Source organism: Lissotriton vulgaris, chromosome 3_1, assembly GCF_964263255.1.
Source record: "Lissotriton vulgaris chromosome 3_1, aLisVul1.2, whole genome shotgun sequence".
NCBI classification, from domain to species: domain Eukaryota; kingdom Metazoa; phylum Chordata; class Amphibia; order Caudata; family Salamandridae; genus Lissotriton; species Lissotriton vulgaris.
In genome coordinates, this window is record NC_141689.1 from 2,028,335,280 (window position 1) to 2,028,351,887 (window position 16,608).

The following is a 16,608-nucleotide window of genomic DNA, read 5'->3' on the forward strand; positions in this document are numbered from 1 at the left end:
AAGATAACAGGCAGGGTGGCTTCGTGTGCTTGCATCAAAACTTCTGGTGGGGCTGGGTCACGTGGGGAACCCGATTTAACTTGCCGTGCCATTTTACCGAGGGTGTCGAGGTCCAAGGGAGTGAAGTGCTCAAGGGTTGACTGGACAAGGGGAGGGAGTATTCTAGGAGAGGGTGGGTCAGCTATCTCTGGAACTGTGGCTCCTGTTTGAAAGGTGGAGTAAATTTTCAGGACTTTATTGTGAAAAAAGTCCGCAAGCTCGTTGCATTGATCTTGGGTTTTATTCGGAGGGGGGGCGGTGGTGACATTTGAGCAGTGTTTTATTATCTGGAAAATTTCCCTGGGCTTTGATTTGGCCTCTAGGATTTTATCAGAGTAGAATGTTGCTTTTGCCGTCCTGATCCCATCTCTGTAAGTTTTTATCGCCTCTTTATATGCGTCCTTTTTTTCCGGGAGAAAATCCATACGCCAGGCTCTCTCTCGTTGCCTGCAACGACGTTTTAGTTCTCTTAAAGGGTCAGAAAACCAGGGCGCTGATCTCTGCATTCTTTTAGATGAGGATCTCTGGAGAGGGAGGATCATGTCTAGTGAGTTAGTGATCCAGCTAACATAGTTTTCGTTTGCTGCACTGGGGTCTGAGCAGGGAGGCGGATGGATAGCGTCCAGGCTATGCAGCCAGGATTCCAACTGGAGTTTTGACCAGTTTCTCCTGAGTGTTGTCCGGGGGGGTAACTGAGGGACCTTGTGGGTTGCCCAGGAAAACGGTATCAGAAAATGATCCGACCATGGGGTTACTGATGGCTCTGCCTGGGTGCCCGGCTCATGGTTATACAAACTCCTAAAGTGGGTAACCCACTGCTCCGGGAGGATGTTAGCTCCTATCTCCGGAGAATCATTTTCTTGAAATGTCGGTTTATTAATGATTCTCCAAAACCCCGCTAGGTCCTTTCTTTCCCCTGCCTCTCTCAGATCTGCCCATGCTTCTGCCTGCAGGGTGAGTTTCCTCCTTTTGGTCTCTTTTTTATATTTTTCTCTGCACGCCCTAATTTTTTGTGGATCCCGTGGTTTTGACTTAAGAGAGCATTTCAATTCCCTCAGTGCCTTAGAACAATCTTTATCAAACCACCGGGGATTGACCAGGTTACGTGCGGGCACAGTGGACCTTAGTAGTCCATCGATCAGGTTAGCAATATGGTCGAACGCTTCTAGTAACCTTGGTCCCTGGACTTCCAGATCCAAACAGTCATTTATGGCCAGCAAACCCTTATCACTCAAGTTTTTATCGAACTTTACCCCATCTATTTTGGACCATTTCAGTCTCCTGCCTTGGTCGGTGACCCTCTCCTAAATTAAACGATGGACATTGGATCCAGTACCCGCCCTATACAAGAGCGTTAAAACAAGCGGGTTATGGTCACTGAAGCTGTTCCAGTCTATCCCTACACTGATTACTTTGTTAACGAGGGATCTCGAAACCAGGATATAATCTATGATAGATGAGCAGCCCCTGCCCTTAAAAGTTGGTGGGAGTGTACCATCCGACTGTGGGTCTATCATATTAATGGTGTGCTCTAGGTCGTACTTAAGCCGAAGCAACCTGAGAGCCGACCCCGTAGGCGAGTGAGAAAAATGCGGCCCCTTCTCAATTGGGCATTGTGCCCAATCTGTATTTGCTTTGACCAGTGCCGGGCAGAGGTGACAATTAAAGTCCCCCACCACGAGCAGCCCGTGAGACGGGCCTTTATTCCGGGATGTGATTTCTTGTCCTAGCCTATGATCGAGTTCAGTTAGTACCGGGGTATGGTTATTTGCCAACTCAGTGTTATAGATGTTAAAGACAGAGAATCTTAACCCCTTTCCATGGAACCGAACTGCCTGGATCCCATGTGAGGTCCAATCTGGGAAGGACCAGGTGCCCAGGAGGTCTAGATCTACATAGAGGGACAAACCGCCCATTGCTCTCCCTGAGCTGGACTTTCTGGCGGGAACAAAAAAGCACTTGTACCCCTGCAGGTGGTAATTATTTTCCACAGCCCATGTCTCCTGTACACATATAATATGAAATTTTCTGATTAAATCAACCCATTCCTTGTTGTTGAATTTGCCCACTATACCTGCTACGTTCCAAGAGATGAGTCTCACACCCTCTCCACTCCGTTCGGCACCCCCATGTGCCCTTGGTCTTATTTCCCTCATTGAGCCTTGTGTTGCCCGCCCTTGTCCCCCTTCTGTACTATCTGTGACTATTGCCCTAGGTGCAGCAAACTTAGGTTCCACCACATCAGCCACTAAGGTTTGCTGAGCCTTAGGACTTTGCTTCTCCAACACCTCTACCAGAGCGCCCTTTTCTGTACAACCCTGGGGGACAATATCTGTTTGTCAATCGACCCCCTCTAGGCCATTCAGGCAATTGAACCGGTTATAGGTGTAAAAGGGTTGTTCTGGTCGGCCAAATATCGGTCTAGGGTTAAAAGCCTGGTGTCTCCCCCTCCTACCAACCCTCTCCCAGCTGTCATGAGTTTGGGGTGGCTGGAATGGGACTGGGGCAATGGGAAAAAAGAACGACACATGGAGGGTTTGGATGGTAGATTCCCTAGATCTATTTTTCCCTTGACATGTATTGTCAGGAATGCACTCCGCAGGATCCGTATGCAGCAACAATACTCCACCTCCGGACCCTCCGAACACCCTGAAGTTTACACACAGGGTGTTCAGACGATACGGCGAGGGAAAAACCCCAAAAGGGGAAAAAACCCAAAAGAATAAAGGGAAGAAGGAAAGGGGCAGCAGGGAAAAAGAAGCTGTAAGACAAAAAAGCAATGGTTAATACAATTCTTAACCCTACACTCAGTTATTTCTCACTAAACAAAACTTCTCCGTAATTCACCTGTATAACCACATGTGCATACACCTCACTGCTGTCCTCTGCCTTCTCTTGTATCCTGCATGAACACAAGAACAAATGTAAGAACCCCGGGAACAGATACACCACCTGCCTAAAGTAGTAGTACACAACAGTAACATACCCTATGACCAGTCACTGGAAGGCTCTGAAGAAATAGGCAATCCAAATGAGTCAAATAACTGAATATAGGAAGTCAGAGTTTGTTGAATAGCAAAGGTATCCCTTATGAGGGCAAAACAAGAAAGTACACCAAACACGGCATGACGTAGTTCCTTCACTACTGCCATCCGCTTTGGTAAGGAAATCCAACAACCGAATAGTGATTCAAATCATCACTTATTCATGCCGGTAGTGCGGAGGTCCTCATCCCCCCCTGCACTCCGTCACTTGAACTCCACGTCTGGGAATCCCTTCTCACAGAACCTGGAGAAGCCTTTCTCCAAAACCCCAAGAACTCCAGGGAACAGGTGCCCAAGTCAATTACCGCTACTCGCAGCCGCGAGAAGCTATCGAAATGTAACAGCAAGAAAACGCGCCAAAATGTACTTTGGAAATATACGCGCTAGCCAGCGCGATCTCAATTACCGTGTAGAAGACCGTTCCTTGGCGGAGGAAAGGCACGGAATCAGATACAGGAAACTCCGAGGCACCGGGGAGCAGCCGCTCTCGCCAACCAAACAGGATCACAAGCACCGAGTACCTGGCTCCGCCCTCTGATATCCTGCTGCCCACCAGGAATCATGGGAAATGTAGTTTTTCCCCTAAGGGTGCTGGGAACTGTAGTTTGGGTAGGCGCACGCTGTCCTAAACCCTGACAGTACGCCCTCCTCCCAAGCGCCTCCTAGGCCCCGGCTTAGCAGGAAACCTTGCATGAAAAGAACGGACTGCCCGAGGAGCGCTGACGTTGTGCACCGGCTCCCATGAGTCCTCCTCCACTCCGTAGCCCTTCCATGAAACCAGATACCATAGAACCCCCCTGCGGAACTTGGAGTCTCGTATAGCTCTCACCTCCTACTCCAGATTCCCATCACCAGCAATAGCAGGGGGCGTTGCTCTGCGTGACGTGAATGCTCTCTTCAACAGGTGCACATGAAACACCGGGTGAATTCTCAGGGTATTTGGCAGCTTCAATTTGTACGCTACAGGGTTGACTTGTCTTACTATTGGATAAGGCCCTATGTAACGTGGATGGAAAATACTTCTCAATTTGAACCGGATGTATTTGGTTGAGAGCCACACCTTGTCCCCTACCTTGAACTGAGGACCAGGAGCACGGTGTTTGTCCTCCCATCGTTTATACACCTCTTTAGCTTTTAGCAGATGTTTCTGTACCACCTTGTGTACCTTTCTTAATGTCTGAACTCTTTCTTTCACGGAGGGTTGATTCATTAAATCCTCTGGGATATTTATTGGCAAGGTGTTGGCATCGTAACCAAAATTAGCCCTGAAAGGTGACATACCTAACGAACAGTGCCATGCATTGTTGTAAGCCAACTCTGCCATCCACAGCAGCTCCACCCAGGACTCATGCGCTTCCTTGGAGTAGCAGCGCAAGTATTTTTTTAAGGTCTGGTTCAAACGTTCCGTTTGTCCATCGGTTTGAGGATGGAAGCTGGTAGAGAGTGCTGACTCAATACCCAATGCCTTGCACCACATTCGCCAGAAACGAGCAATGAACTGCGGCCCTCTGTCCGACACTATTACTCTTGGGATACCATGCAATCTTATGACTTGGGAAGCCAATAACTGTGCTGTTTGACTAGCAGTGGGGAGATTTACACAAGGTATGAAATGCCCCATTTTCGTGAGATTGTCTACTACCACCAGCACAGCAGATTTCCCCTGATCATTAGGTAATCCTGTGATGAAGTCTAAACTTATATTCTGCCAGGGGCGATCAGGGGTGGGCATTGGTATTAACAAACCCTTCTTTTTGGTGTTTTCCCCTTTTGCTCTGGCACAAGTATCACACCTTTCCACCCATCTAGTAGTGTCGCTGACCAAAGACTCCCACCAAAAGTGTCTCCTAAGCAAACTCACTGTCTTGGTAACCCCCGGATGTCCAGCAGCAGGAGCTTCGTGACACCAACAAAAGGCTTTCTTTCGTATTTCCTCTGTGGGTAAAAACAAACGCTCCCCCTGAAAAGGCAAACCCTGTCTCACCCTCCGGTCTGCTTTGGCTGCTGCCCAACGATCCCAAGACCCCGAAGACCTAGAGCCCTTGATATCATCCAAAAACTTTTCAGCCCTAATCACACACACCACCTTAGCAGAAGGGATGATGGAATGCACCTCCTCCTGCTGTTTTGCGGGGATTTCCTGTCTGGACAGCGCATCTGCCTTCCTGTTCTCAGTACCTGGACGAAAAGTTACCACAAAATTATATTCCGCAAAAAAGAGCATCCACCGCATTTGTCGTTGCGTCAGATGTCTCGCGGAGGACATGTATTGGAGGTTCCGGTGATCAGTATAAACTGTCACTGCCTGACAAGCCCCCCAAAGGTAAGGCCTCCACTCCTGAAAAGCCCTCTTTATCGCCAAGAGCTCCTTCTCAGCTATAGAATAGTTGACCTCAGCCGAACTCAACTTTTTCGATAAATAAGCAACAGGATGAAGCTGACCTGTGTGGGAATCTCTCTGGGATAGAACTGCCCCTATTGCCTCATCCGAGGCATCTGCCTCCACAATAAAGGGATGTTCCAAAATGGGATGTGCCAACACAGGGGCCGTGGTAAATGCCTTTTTCAGAGCTTGGAACGCATTTTCAGCCTCCCTCGTCCACACAAAACTCATTCCTTTTCTCAACAGTCTGGTAATGGGGACTGCCGTTTGAGAGAAGTGCGAGATGAACCGTCTGTAATAATTGGCGAACCCCAAAAAACTCTGCACCTCTCTCACGTTCTTTGGGGCTGGCCAATCCCTCACCGCACTCACCTTCCTCTCTGACATCTGCAAACCACTTGGGCTGAGATTCACACCCAAAAACTCCACCTCCTGCACCCCAAACTCACATTTGCTCAGTTTCACGTACAACTTATGTTCTCTTAATTTCTCCAGAACCTTGCATACATGGCTAGTATGACATGAGACATCCTGCGAATATATCAAGATGTCGTCTATATACATCACCACGAAATGGTCAACATAGTCTTTCAACACGTCATTGATAAAAAACTGAAATGCTGCAGGAGCATTACAAAGCCCAAAAGGCATCACCAAATACTCATACAGCCCATACCGCGTCTTGAACGCCGTTTTCCACTCGTCCCCTTCTCTTACCCTGACCAGGTGATACGCCCCACGTAAATCCAAACGGGTGTAGATCTTGGCCTCTCTCACCTGGTCAAGCAAGACTGAAATGAGAGGTAGAGGGTAACGGTTGCGGACGGTGTTCTTGTTCAAGACGCGGTAGTCCACACATGCTCTCAAGTCCCCGTTGGCCTTAGCTATAAAAAACAGAGGGGAGGCAGCAGGAGAGCGGGAAGGCCTGATGAACCCCAATCTGGTGTAATGCTCAATGTATTCCTTCAGATAGGTGGTTTCAGGTACAGATAAAGCGTATACTCTGCAAGAAGGTATGGTTGCCCCCTCCACCAGATCTATACGGCAGTCGTATTCCCTATGAGGGGGTAGAGTTTCTGCCTGTACCTCGCTGAACACATCCATGTAATCCAAATACTCAACAGGCAGTCGAACATCCTTTTCCACAGCAGTAGCTGCCATAAAAGGGGTGGCTAATACCGTAACGTTAGCTGAAACACATGGCGCTAAATGGTCCTGACAAGTCTCAAGCCTAAAATGGAACTTTTTTGCTTGCCAATCCACCACCGGGTTGTGCTTACGTAACCAGGGCATACCCAAAATAATCTCATACTGTGGTGCAGCTATTATATTCAATGCCAAAACCTCAGAGTGCACATAATCATGTAACACCATAGACAAACCCAACTCGCAGGTTTTTTCTGTTATCTGTCCTGACGTTAATGGTTGCCCATCAACAGCCAAAACGTCTTCAGGGTTCTCCCTCGGGACACGAGGTATGTCTAACCGCTTCACCAACCCTTCATCCACAAAATTGCCGGTTGCGCCGGAATCCAACATTACCATTACCTGATAACGTTCCAAGTCGCATTCTAGCATCATGACTACAACTAGATGTGATTCAGTTTCTTCAGTACCAAGAGAAGACAATGAGGTGAGTTTCCACGCATGCCCTCCGTCTACACTACCTACATTGTCTCCCTTCTGTTCATTCTCCTGCGCTAAATTAGAGACAGCGACCTTTTTAAACTTATTGACATTCCCTGAAGACTTGGGTTTGGAAGGGCATTCCCGAACGTAATGTCCCTTCTTCCCGCAATACATGCATAACCCTTGTAATCTTCTTGTCTCTCTCTCTTCTCTCGACAAAGGTGCTCTGATTGCTCCTATTTCCATGGGTTCAGGAGGATTTTCTGTTCCCCCAGTCATCTTGCGAGGGTTTCTTTCACCACTGTAAAACCCTTTTTCCCATTTTCTCCTATTACTCCCTCGGTCCGTTAACCTACTATCCATTCGTAACACCAGGTTTACCATATCAACAAAAGAAGTAGGCTGAGGATCAACATGGGCCACCATATCTTTTAGATCGTCATGCAACCCCTGATAAAAAAGAGACATTCTCTTCTCCTCAGGCCATTCAGCCTCGGCCACCAGCCTATTAAATGCAGTAAGATAAGTGATTAATTCTCCCCTACCTTGTCGTAATGCTAACAGCTCGCGATCAGCACTGAAAGTCGTGGCTCTTCTATCAAACACCCTCTCGAATTCAGCTTTAAACGCTGCCCAATTTGACAGGAGAGCGTTGTCACGTTTAACCAAAGGCACAGCCCAATCAGCTGCGTCCCCCACCAGATACGAGATCAAAAAAGCCACTCTCGAATGGTTTGTGGGGAATGCTGATGGCTTACAGGAGAAGTGCATGAGAACCTGTGTCATAAACACATGCACTTTCCGGGGATCTCCAGAGAACCTTTCTGGAGTAGCCAATGGTATAGGAGGGGGCACAGTGACCTGTACATTAGAGGACGATGCAGATGCATTAAAAGGATTCCCACTCAGGCGCTCTACTTTTTCCCGCAAAGCAGCGGTTTCGGCCTTAGAAGAGGCCAACTCCTGCTGCACCAAGAGCAAAGCCTGCATCACATCCTCCATGGACGCCATTGCTACTACACACGGACCAGGCGGAGCGAAATTCGTGGGCTTGTGATTCTGTCAGGAATGCACTCCGCAGGATCCGTATGCAGCAACAATACTCCACCTCCGGACCCTCCGAACACCCTGAAGTTTACACACAGGGTGTTCAGACGATACGGCGAGGGAAAAACCCCAAAAGGGGAAAAAACCCAAAAGAATAAAGGGAAGAAGGAAAGGGGCAGCAGGGAAAAAGAAGCTGTAAGACAAAAAAGCAATGGTTAATACAATTCTTAACCCTACACTCAGTTATTTCTCACTAAACAAAACTTCTCCGTAATTCACCTGTATAACCACATGTGCATACACCTCACTGCTGTCCTCTGCCTTCTCTTGTATCCTGCATGAACACAAGAACAAATGTAAGAACCCCGGGAACAGATACACCACCTGCCTAAAGTAGTAGTACACAACAGTAACATACCCTATGACCAGTCACTGGAAGGCTCTGAAGAAATAGGCAATCCAAATGAGTCAAATAACTGAATATAGGAAGTCAGAGTTTGTTGAATAGCAAAGGTATCCCTTATGAGGGCAAAACAAGAAAGTACACCAAACACGGCATGACGTAGTTCCTTCACTACTGCCATCCGCTTTGGTAAGGAAATCCAACAACCGAATAGTGATTCAAATCATCACTTATTCATGCCGGTAGTGCGGAGGTCCTCATCCCCCCCTGCACTCCGTCACTTGAACTCCACGTCTGGGAATCCCTTCTCACAGAACCTGGAGAAGCCTTTCTCCAAAACCCCAAGAACTCCAGGGAACAGGTGCCCAAGTCAATTACCGCTACTCGCAGCCGCGAGAAGCTATCGAAATGTAACAGCAAGAAAACGCGCCAAAATGTACTTTGGAAATATACGCGCTAGCCAGCGCGATCTCAATTACCGTGTAGAAGACCGTTCCTTGGCGGAGGAAAGGCACGGAATCAGATACAGGAAACTCCGAGGCACCGGGGAGCAGCCGCTCTCGCCAACCAAACAGGATCACAAGCACCGAGTACCTGGCTCCGCCCTCTGATATCCTGCTGCCCACCAGGAATCATGGGAAATGTAGTTTTTCCCCTAAGGGTGCTGGGAACTGTAGTTTGGGTAGGCGCACGCTGTCCTAAACCCTGACATGTATAGGACACCGTTCCTGTATCCCTAAAACTCACCAGTATACAATCCCCTATAATGGATTTTTGTGTTCTACCCACCCATGGTACCCTTCTTACCATTATGATTTCATTATTGAAATGTGTCGGGAGGGGTCTGTTTTTGTTTAACCACTTAATTACCCTACTTTTCAGGGCACAGAAATCCTCAGTTTCCCCTTCCTTGAGTGGGGGAACACCCGCCATGACTACAGTGAAGGCGTTAGTCTCTGGGGGTAGATTAGGTCTACGTGGTCTCAGGGTGAGCTTCATTAGAGGGGTCGGGGTGGTATTATCTGCCGGCTGTGCCGGAGGTACAGGTCCTGGTGGAGGGTTGGGCATGTTGGCATTAAGGGGCTTAGATGATGTAGGCTTTGGATTTAGGGGTTGTTGTGAGGCCGCCGCATTCGCGGCTTGTGGAGGGACAGGGTTTACAGCACTATTTGCCGATTGTTGAGGGGCTACAGTGGGGGGAATGGAATCTGGTTGCCTTCCCTGTCGACCAGCTGGAGTTTTCAGACTACCTAATGTGGCCTCCAGGATGGTTAGTCTGATCTCAATCTTTTTTATACTTTCGCTGATCGGTAATAATAGAGACCTTAGCAAAAATTCTAGGTTTTCAAGTGGGACAACAGACAAGGGAATATTAGCAATACTAGCTCCTGTATCTTTTGTCGTGGCAGGAGCAGAATCCTCATGAGCAATGGGTTTGGGATGTGAATCAGCCGATGGTTTCTCTGCTAATACGGGGATTTTTGAAAACTTCCCAAAGTCCGAATGGGGAACCTTGGGTTTGTTCCTTCCTTGAACTCCCTTCGATTTCCTCCTACGTTTATTTGGAGGGGGTCCGAAGGCTACTTGTGTGGTGACTGGCTTAGATTTACCCTTCCTGGTCTTGGGGGCTGCGGGGGGGGTTGGGAAATTAAATCAATGGTCACCCTGGTGGGGCTAGGACTGATAGCTGGAGCTATACTCATGACTGCAGCTGATGAAATGTTAGTGCAATCCCAGCAGTAGTGGGACATCATCAATTCGGGACAACTCCTCCCTGGGCGTAATGAGTTGATCTCCAAGGGGGGTATTTTTCAAGTTGTCTATTGAGCGTCTCCGTTCTGCCCTTAACATGGACAGGTTACACTCTTTGTCCCCCTCCCCCACTGCCCGGGAGAAATAATTCTCTAGAGTCCTATTTTTAACTCCTCCCGGCTTCAATGGGGTACTCTCCCTTGCCGGGGACGGCATGGTATTCGTAATAGGTTATACTCGGCGGGGGACTCTACCAGTGAAATGAGTCCAGGGGTCGAAGACACGACCCAAGAGGGTAGGCCCAGCCCAGCCTACTCCGGCCTATGACGGCCTTAGACGGTCCCGCCCTTGTCCCGGGCTTCTCCCGGCCCGCTCCCGCTCGCTCCCGCGAAGCGGAAGCCCTGTACACTATTATACACTATACTACCTCGTGATGGGTTGATTGGCGGGGGGCGTGGCCAGCGGGGAGAGCAGCCCAGGTGTAACCAATTGGGCGCGCAGGGACTCCTGGACGCTGGAGTCCCTGCCAAGAAGCTCGCAGCCCCGCCGACTCACTTGCCTGCACCGCGTTCCTCAGCCAAAGTCCAGAGTCTCAGTCCCAGATCAGGAAGGACACACGCGCTGCGGGACCCGCGCTGCGTGACTCCTCAGCAACAACCAGGGCACAACAGTCCACACGCTTCCTTGGAGCAAGGGTCCACTCCACACGACTCCCAGAAGGATCCCAGGTAACGGCAAGGCAGGTCCGGTTTTGCTTCGTTGGCGGGGGGCGTGGCCAGCGGGGAGAGCAGCCCAGGTGTAACCAATTGGGCGCGCAGGGACTCCTGGACGCTGGAGTCCCTGCCAAGAAGCTCGCAGCCCCGCCGACTCACTTGCCTGCACCGCGTTCCTCAGCCAAAGTCCAGAGTCTCAGTCCCAGATCAGGAAGGACACACGCGCTGCGGGACCCGCGAAGCGGGTCCGGCGAGGCGCTGGCTGACTCCTCAGCAACAACCAGGGCACAACAGTCCACACGCTTCCTTGGAGCAAGGGTCCACTCCACACGACTCCCAGAAGGATCCCAGGTAACGGCAAGGCATGTCCGGTTTTGCTTCGTTGGCGGGGGCGTGGCCAGCGGGGAGAGCAGCCCAGGTGTAACCAATTGGGCGCGCAGGGACTCCTGGACGCTGGAGTCCCTGCCAAGAAGCTCGCAGCCCCGCCGACTCACTTGCCTGCACCGCGTTCCTCAGTCAAAGTCCAGAGTCTCAGTCCCAGATCAGGAAGGACACACATGCTGCGGGACCCGCGAAGCGGGTCCGGCGAGGCGCTGGCTGACTCCTCAGCAACAACCAGGGCACAACAGTCCACATGCTTCCTTGGAGCAAGGGTCCACTCCACACGACTCCCAGAAGGATCCCAGGTAACGGCAAGGCAGGTCCGGTTTTGCTTCGTTGGCGGGGGGCGTGGCCAGTGGGGAGAGCAGCCCAGGTGTAACCAATTGGGCGCGCAGGGACTCCTGGACGCTGGAGTCCCTGCCAAGAAGCTCGCAGCCCCGCCGACTCACTTGCCTGCACCGCGTTCCTCAGCCAAAGTCCAGAGTCTCAGTCCCAGATCAGGAAGGACACACGCGCTGCGGGACCCGCGAAGCGGGTCCGGCGAGGCGCTGGCTGACTCCTCAGCAACAACCAGGGCACAACAGTCCACACGCTTCCTTGGAGCAAGGGTCCACTCCACACGACTCCCAGAAGGATCCCCAAAGAAATTAGGTTCAACTTTTGCACCTGCTGCTGTAACCTTTGCTTGGCTGAAAATTCGTCCCCGCTGATTCGTGGATTTTACAGCGATTTCGTGAGATTCGCGGATCGTGAAATCGCAGAAAATCCGCAAATTTGCCTGCGAAACGGATTTTACGCCCACCCTTAGTCTGCTGTTACAACTGTCTCACTCAGGTCTCTTTTTTGAGAGAAAATGTTATATAGATAGTATTTGTTAAACTAAGATATTACTGAACCTCCACTGTGCATGTATCAAGCAGAACCTAATCTACAAACGGGGATTGTTGGAGTAAAAGGGAATAAGTTAACACAGAAATGTTTGAATCACAATACATCTTGCCGATCAGATATATTTTTTAAATCATATTTTAAATCTTAATATTATAGCACTATGTTAATTTTACTTCAATCATTATTCATCTTTTACTGAAGTGCTTACATTAATAATAATAGAAACAAGTATAAGGACCAGCAATTGGAACAGGAGTGTATATCCGTAACATTTGTGATAGACTAACCCATCTACACAACTCTAAATTAAGCCCCAAATCTTATTGAGTTGATTTATATTATCATAGGTTAAATTGTTTTATTTATTTAGTTTGAAGGTCAAGCAGCAAGACCTTACTCATCATCTTTGACTGTGTTGGCCAATCTGCCTAAGCAATAAGATCAGAAGCCTTCAGCTGGAGCAGCACACAACAAAGAACCTCTTGAAAAGCAGTTTGACCCATAAATGCTGTTTGTCCGGAGCCCAACTCCTCTTTCTCTCCCTCAGGACCCTATACTTTATACATCGAACATAGGTCTGTCCCCATTAGCTACATTAGTGTCCCAAATACCTTTTGTGAATCCACAACCCTAACGTGGGAACCACTGTCCTGGCTCCTGTCACAACCACAACCAAACCATCTTCTATATTGGCAGGACAGATTACGTCTATGGCTGCTCAGTAAATGTCACATGGCAGTTTTGACAGAGCTGGGGCAGGATCCGTTAGGGGTAGGGAGGCCATCAATGTCAATACCATAATGGTTGCAGCTACACTGCAGGAGGAACAGCTAAAGCAGAATACTGATCTTCTAAGTAACCAGACCGATCTCAGGAGGGCACAGAATGAGAGCCAGAAGGCCCACATTGATCACCTGGAATGTCACCTGAGTGTCCACAATTTACATTCTGGGGCTGAGCAGGATAGCTGAGTAGCTGGGTCTGCAGCAGTGTCTATTTTATCTTCTGCCTTCTATGACCAAGCACCATCTACTGCCAACTCGGTTCCAGTAGCATCTCCTGCTGGCAGCTCAACAGAAAGTGAGATACTGTTGTCCATAGAGCCACCTGTCACCATATCCCCTGTCGATACTCAGGTCACTTCAGTGGCCCTTAGGAGAGGTTAGTCATCTGGCAGGATTGAGGGCAACACCCACAAAGCAACCCCAACACACTCAGATGTGATATCCTAATGTAAGCTCCTGGACTATTCACCCTATCAACCTTCTGTCCATATATTTCTAATCCACTCATGGACTGCTGCCTAAAAAGGAAGTTAAGCACATTTTGGCATGTCTATTTTCACAAATAACATACATGGTAATGCATTTTCAGAGAATCTGGAATATTTAATTAGTTTGATTTAGATAATTATGAAAATAATGTGTGTTGTAACCTTACTCACATAAAAAAATGAAATGATGTATTGACTTGTTAAGAAAACCAACGTACTACACATTAAAGTTTAACATTTCGAGGAGACTTTTATGTCCTTGTGGCTCAGATAAGGTGGCCTGCGGACTAGCCATTTGAGTCACTGAAGAGTTCTTGGTTTAAGATGAGTTGCAAGTCCAATTCTTGTTCTACATTCAAGAAGGCACCCGGTCAGCACAGCAAGGCAGCATCTCCTTCAGAGTAGCAGTCCAAAAGAGAGGTGGTCCTTTCAGCAGCATAGCAGCCCTTCTTCCAGGCAGAGTATTCATAGGTCCTGAAGTGTATAAAAGTGTTGGTGTCTGAAGCCCTTCTCTTATACACTGGTACCTTGCTACTTGAAGGTGGAAGAAGCTTCTAGATAGTGTATTTTTGAAGTGCATGGAGTGCACCTCCCCTGCCCTGACTACAAGCTGGCTGAAGTGACAATCTAGGATCCTTAAGACCTTTGTTTGAAGACAGGTCACAGCCTATTCATGCGAGGCTCAGCTCCTCCCTCCCATCCTCCCATCAGTGGCCCACCCAGTCACAGCTAAACACCCATTGTGTGTGGCTGTCCAAGAGGAATACATAAAGTCCAACTGCCAACTACACCCAGTCATATACCCAGGTCACATACCCAGAGAGAGATTGCAGGCACCAAATGGCTAAGCAAGAAATTGCAAACTTTCTAAAAGTGTCTTTTTCAGAACTGTGATTTAAAATCTAACTTTCCCTTAAGTTAGAATTTTAAATGTGGATTCCAGAGACACCAAACATGAATCAATTACTTATTACCTTTCGGAAACTACACTTAAAAAATATAATAAGGCAACCCCAATGTTATCCTATGGGAGAGATAAGCCTTGAAGTAGTGAACGATTAATTTAGGAGTTTTTCACTACCAGGAATTCTTTTTTCACTGCAAAAACATACATGCACCCTGCCCTTGTGACTATTCAGGGCCCACCTTAGTGATGATATATGAATTAAATAGTTGGGGTGGGCAAAAAACTTCACTCTGACAGCGTAGTGGATGTAGCCAGCCACCCCTGCTCCCCAGCCCAGTCCCTTCTGCCTAAAGCAGCCAGGCCGGGGAGAACCTCCCCGGTCCCCAGTGGAACCCTGTCCCCATCTCCCTGACCCTCGGCTGCTTGCAGGACGGGGCTCCCGCACCCTGGGGCCTGCCAGATGCAGCACGAGCCCCGGGGCCGGTCCCAGCTTCCGAACCCTAACCTGGCTGGGGAGAGCCTCCATGGGGCCCGGCGGACCCCTGTCACCAGCGCCCAGACCCTTGGCTGGCTCGCAGGACAGGGGGCTCACACACCCCGGGGCATGCCAGACGGAGCTCAAGCCCTGGGCCCGGTCCCAGCTTCCGAGCCCTAGCCAGGCTGGGGAGAGCCTCCCTGGGCCCGAGTGGATCCCTGTACCCAGCACCCAGACCCTCTGATGGCTTGCTGGACCGGAGGCTCAAGCACCCCGGGACCTGCCGGATGGAGCTCAAGCCCGGGCCGGTCCCAGCTTCCGAACCCTAGCCTGGCCGGGGAGAGCCTCTCCGGGCCCCAGCGGACCCCTGTCACCAGCGCCCAGACCCTTGGCTGGCTCGCAGGACAGGGGGCTCACACACCCCGGGGCATGCCGGATGGAGCTCAAGCCCCAGGCCGGTCCCAGCTTCCGAACCCTAGCCCGGCCGGGGAGAGCCTCTCCGGGCCCCGGTGGACCCCTGTCCCCAGCACCCAGACCCTGGGCCGGAACCAAGGAGGGTTAAGCCCAGGCCTTGTCCTCACCCCAAAGGCCTGCCCGGGAAGCCCATTTTCCTTGACTATTAAGCCCTCACGTAGTGGGGGCTTGAAGAATGTTGGAAAAGGACACAAATTGGAGTTAGCCCGGCTGCCAGCCCGCAGGGCCATCTGGTCACCCAGCCTGCAGGGCCATCTGGTCACCCTGTCCGCAGGGCCATCCGGTCGGGCAGCCAGGCGACCAGATGGGCTGGGATGACCCAGCGCCCAGATGGCCTGGAAGGGTGCCTTACCCAGTCGCCCTTGCAGTCTGGCGAGGGTGGCTGGACGCACCGAGGCAGCCGCTCTGGAGGCTCCTTCTGCTGGTTGGTTGCTGCTCACCTCCCTGCCTGACTTGCCCGGGAGCAGCGGGAAGGGGAGGCCATCTTGTCATAAGAGATGGGAGAGCGCCATTCAGAAGGGATGGGCGATGGCCTCTGTTGCCCTCGGCTAATCAAAAGGGAGTCGGGTTCAGATCTCCGAACCCAGAGTGGCAGAGACGGGTGCCCTCGCAGCGACACGATCCCGCAGAAGCCGTCCGGAGCCCCGGGGAGAGTTCTCTTTTATTTGTAAAGGGCAGGACGCCCAGGAATGGGTTCGCCCGGAGAGAGGGGCCCGAGCCTTGGAAAGTGTTGCGGTTCTGGCGGCGTCCCGTGAGCTCTCGCTGGTCATTGAAAATCCGGGGTAGATGGTGTTAATCTCTCGCCGGGCCGTACCCATACCCGCAGCAGGTCTCCAAGGTGAACAGCCTCTGGCATGTTGGAACAATGTAGGTAAGGGTAGTCAGCAAGTCAGATCGGTAACTTCGGGATAAGGATTGGCTCTAAGGGCTTGGTCGGTTGGGCTGGGGTGTAAAGCGGGGCTGGTCGCGCACCGCAGCTGGACAAGGCACCTCCCTATGAGGCGGCGGCGACTCTGGACGCAAAAAGGGCCCTTTCTGTGGATCGCCCCAGCTGCGGTGGTTGCCTCCCCCGTGCCCCCTCCCCGGGGTTGCGGGGCCGGCGTTCTACCTCAGCCGGCACCTAGCAGCTGACTTAGAACTGGTGCGGACCAGGGGAATCCGACTGTTTAATTAAAACAAAGCATTGCGAAGGCCCGA

At 50.5% G+C, this 16,608-nt stretch overlaps 1 pseudogene; it reads left to right on the forward strand.

Moving 5' to 3' along the window:
• The first annotated feature begins 16,269 nt into the window (after nucleotides 1-16,269).
• The window catches only part of LOC147728763 (28S ribosomal RNA), a 2,751-nt pseudogene continuing 2,412 nt past the window's right edge, over nucleotides 16,270-16,608 (forward strand).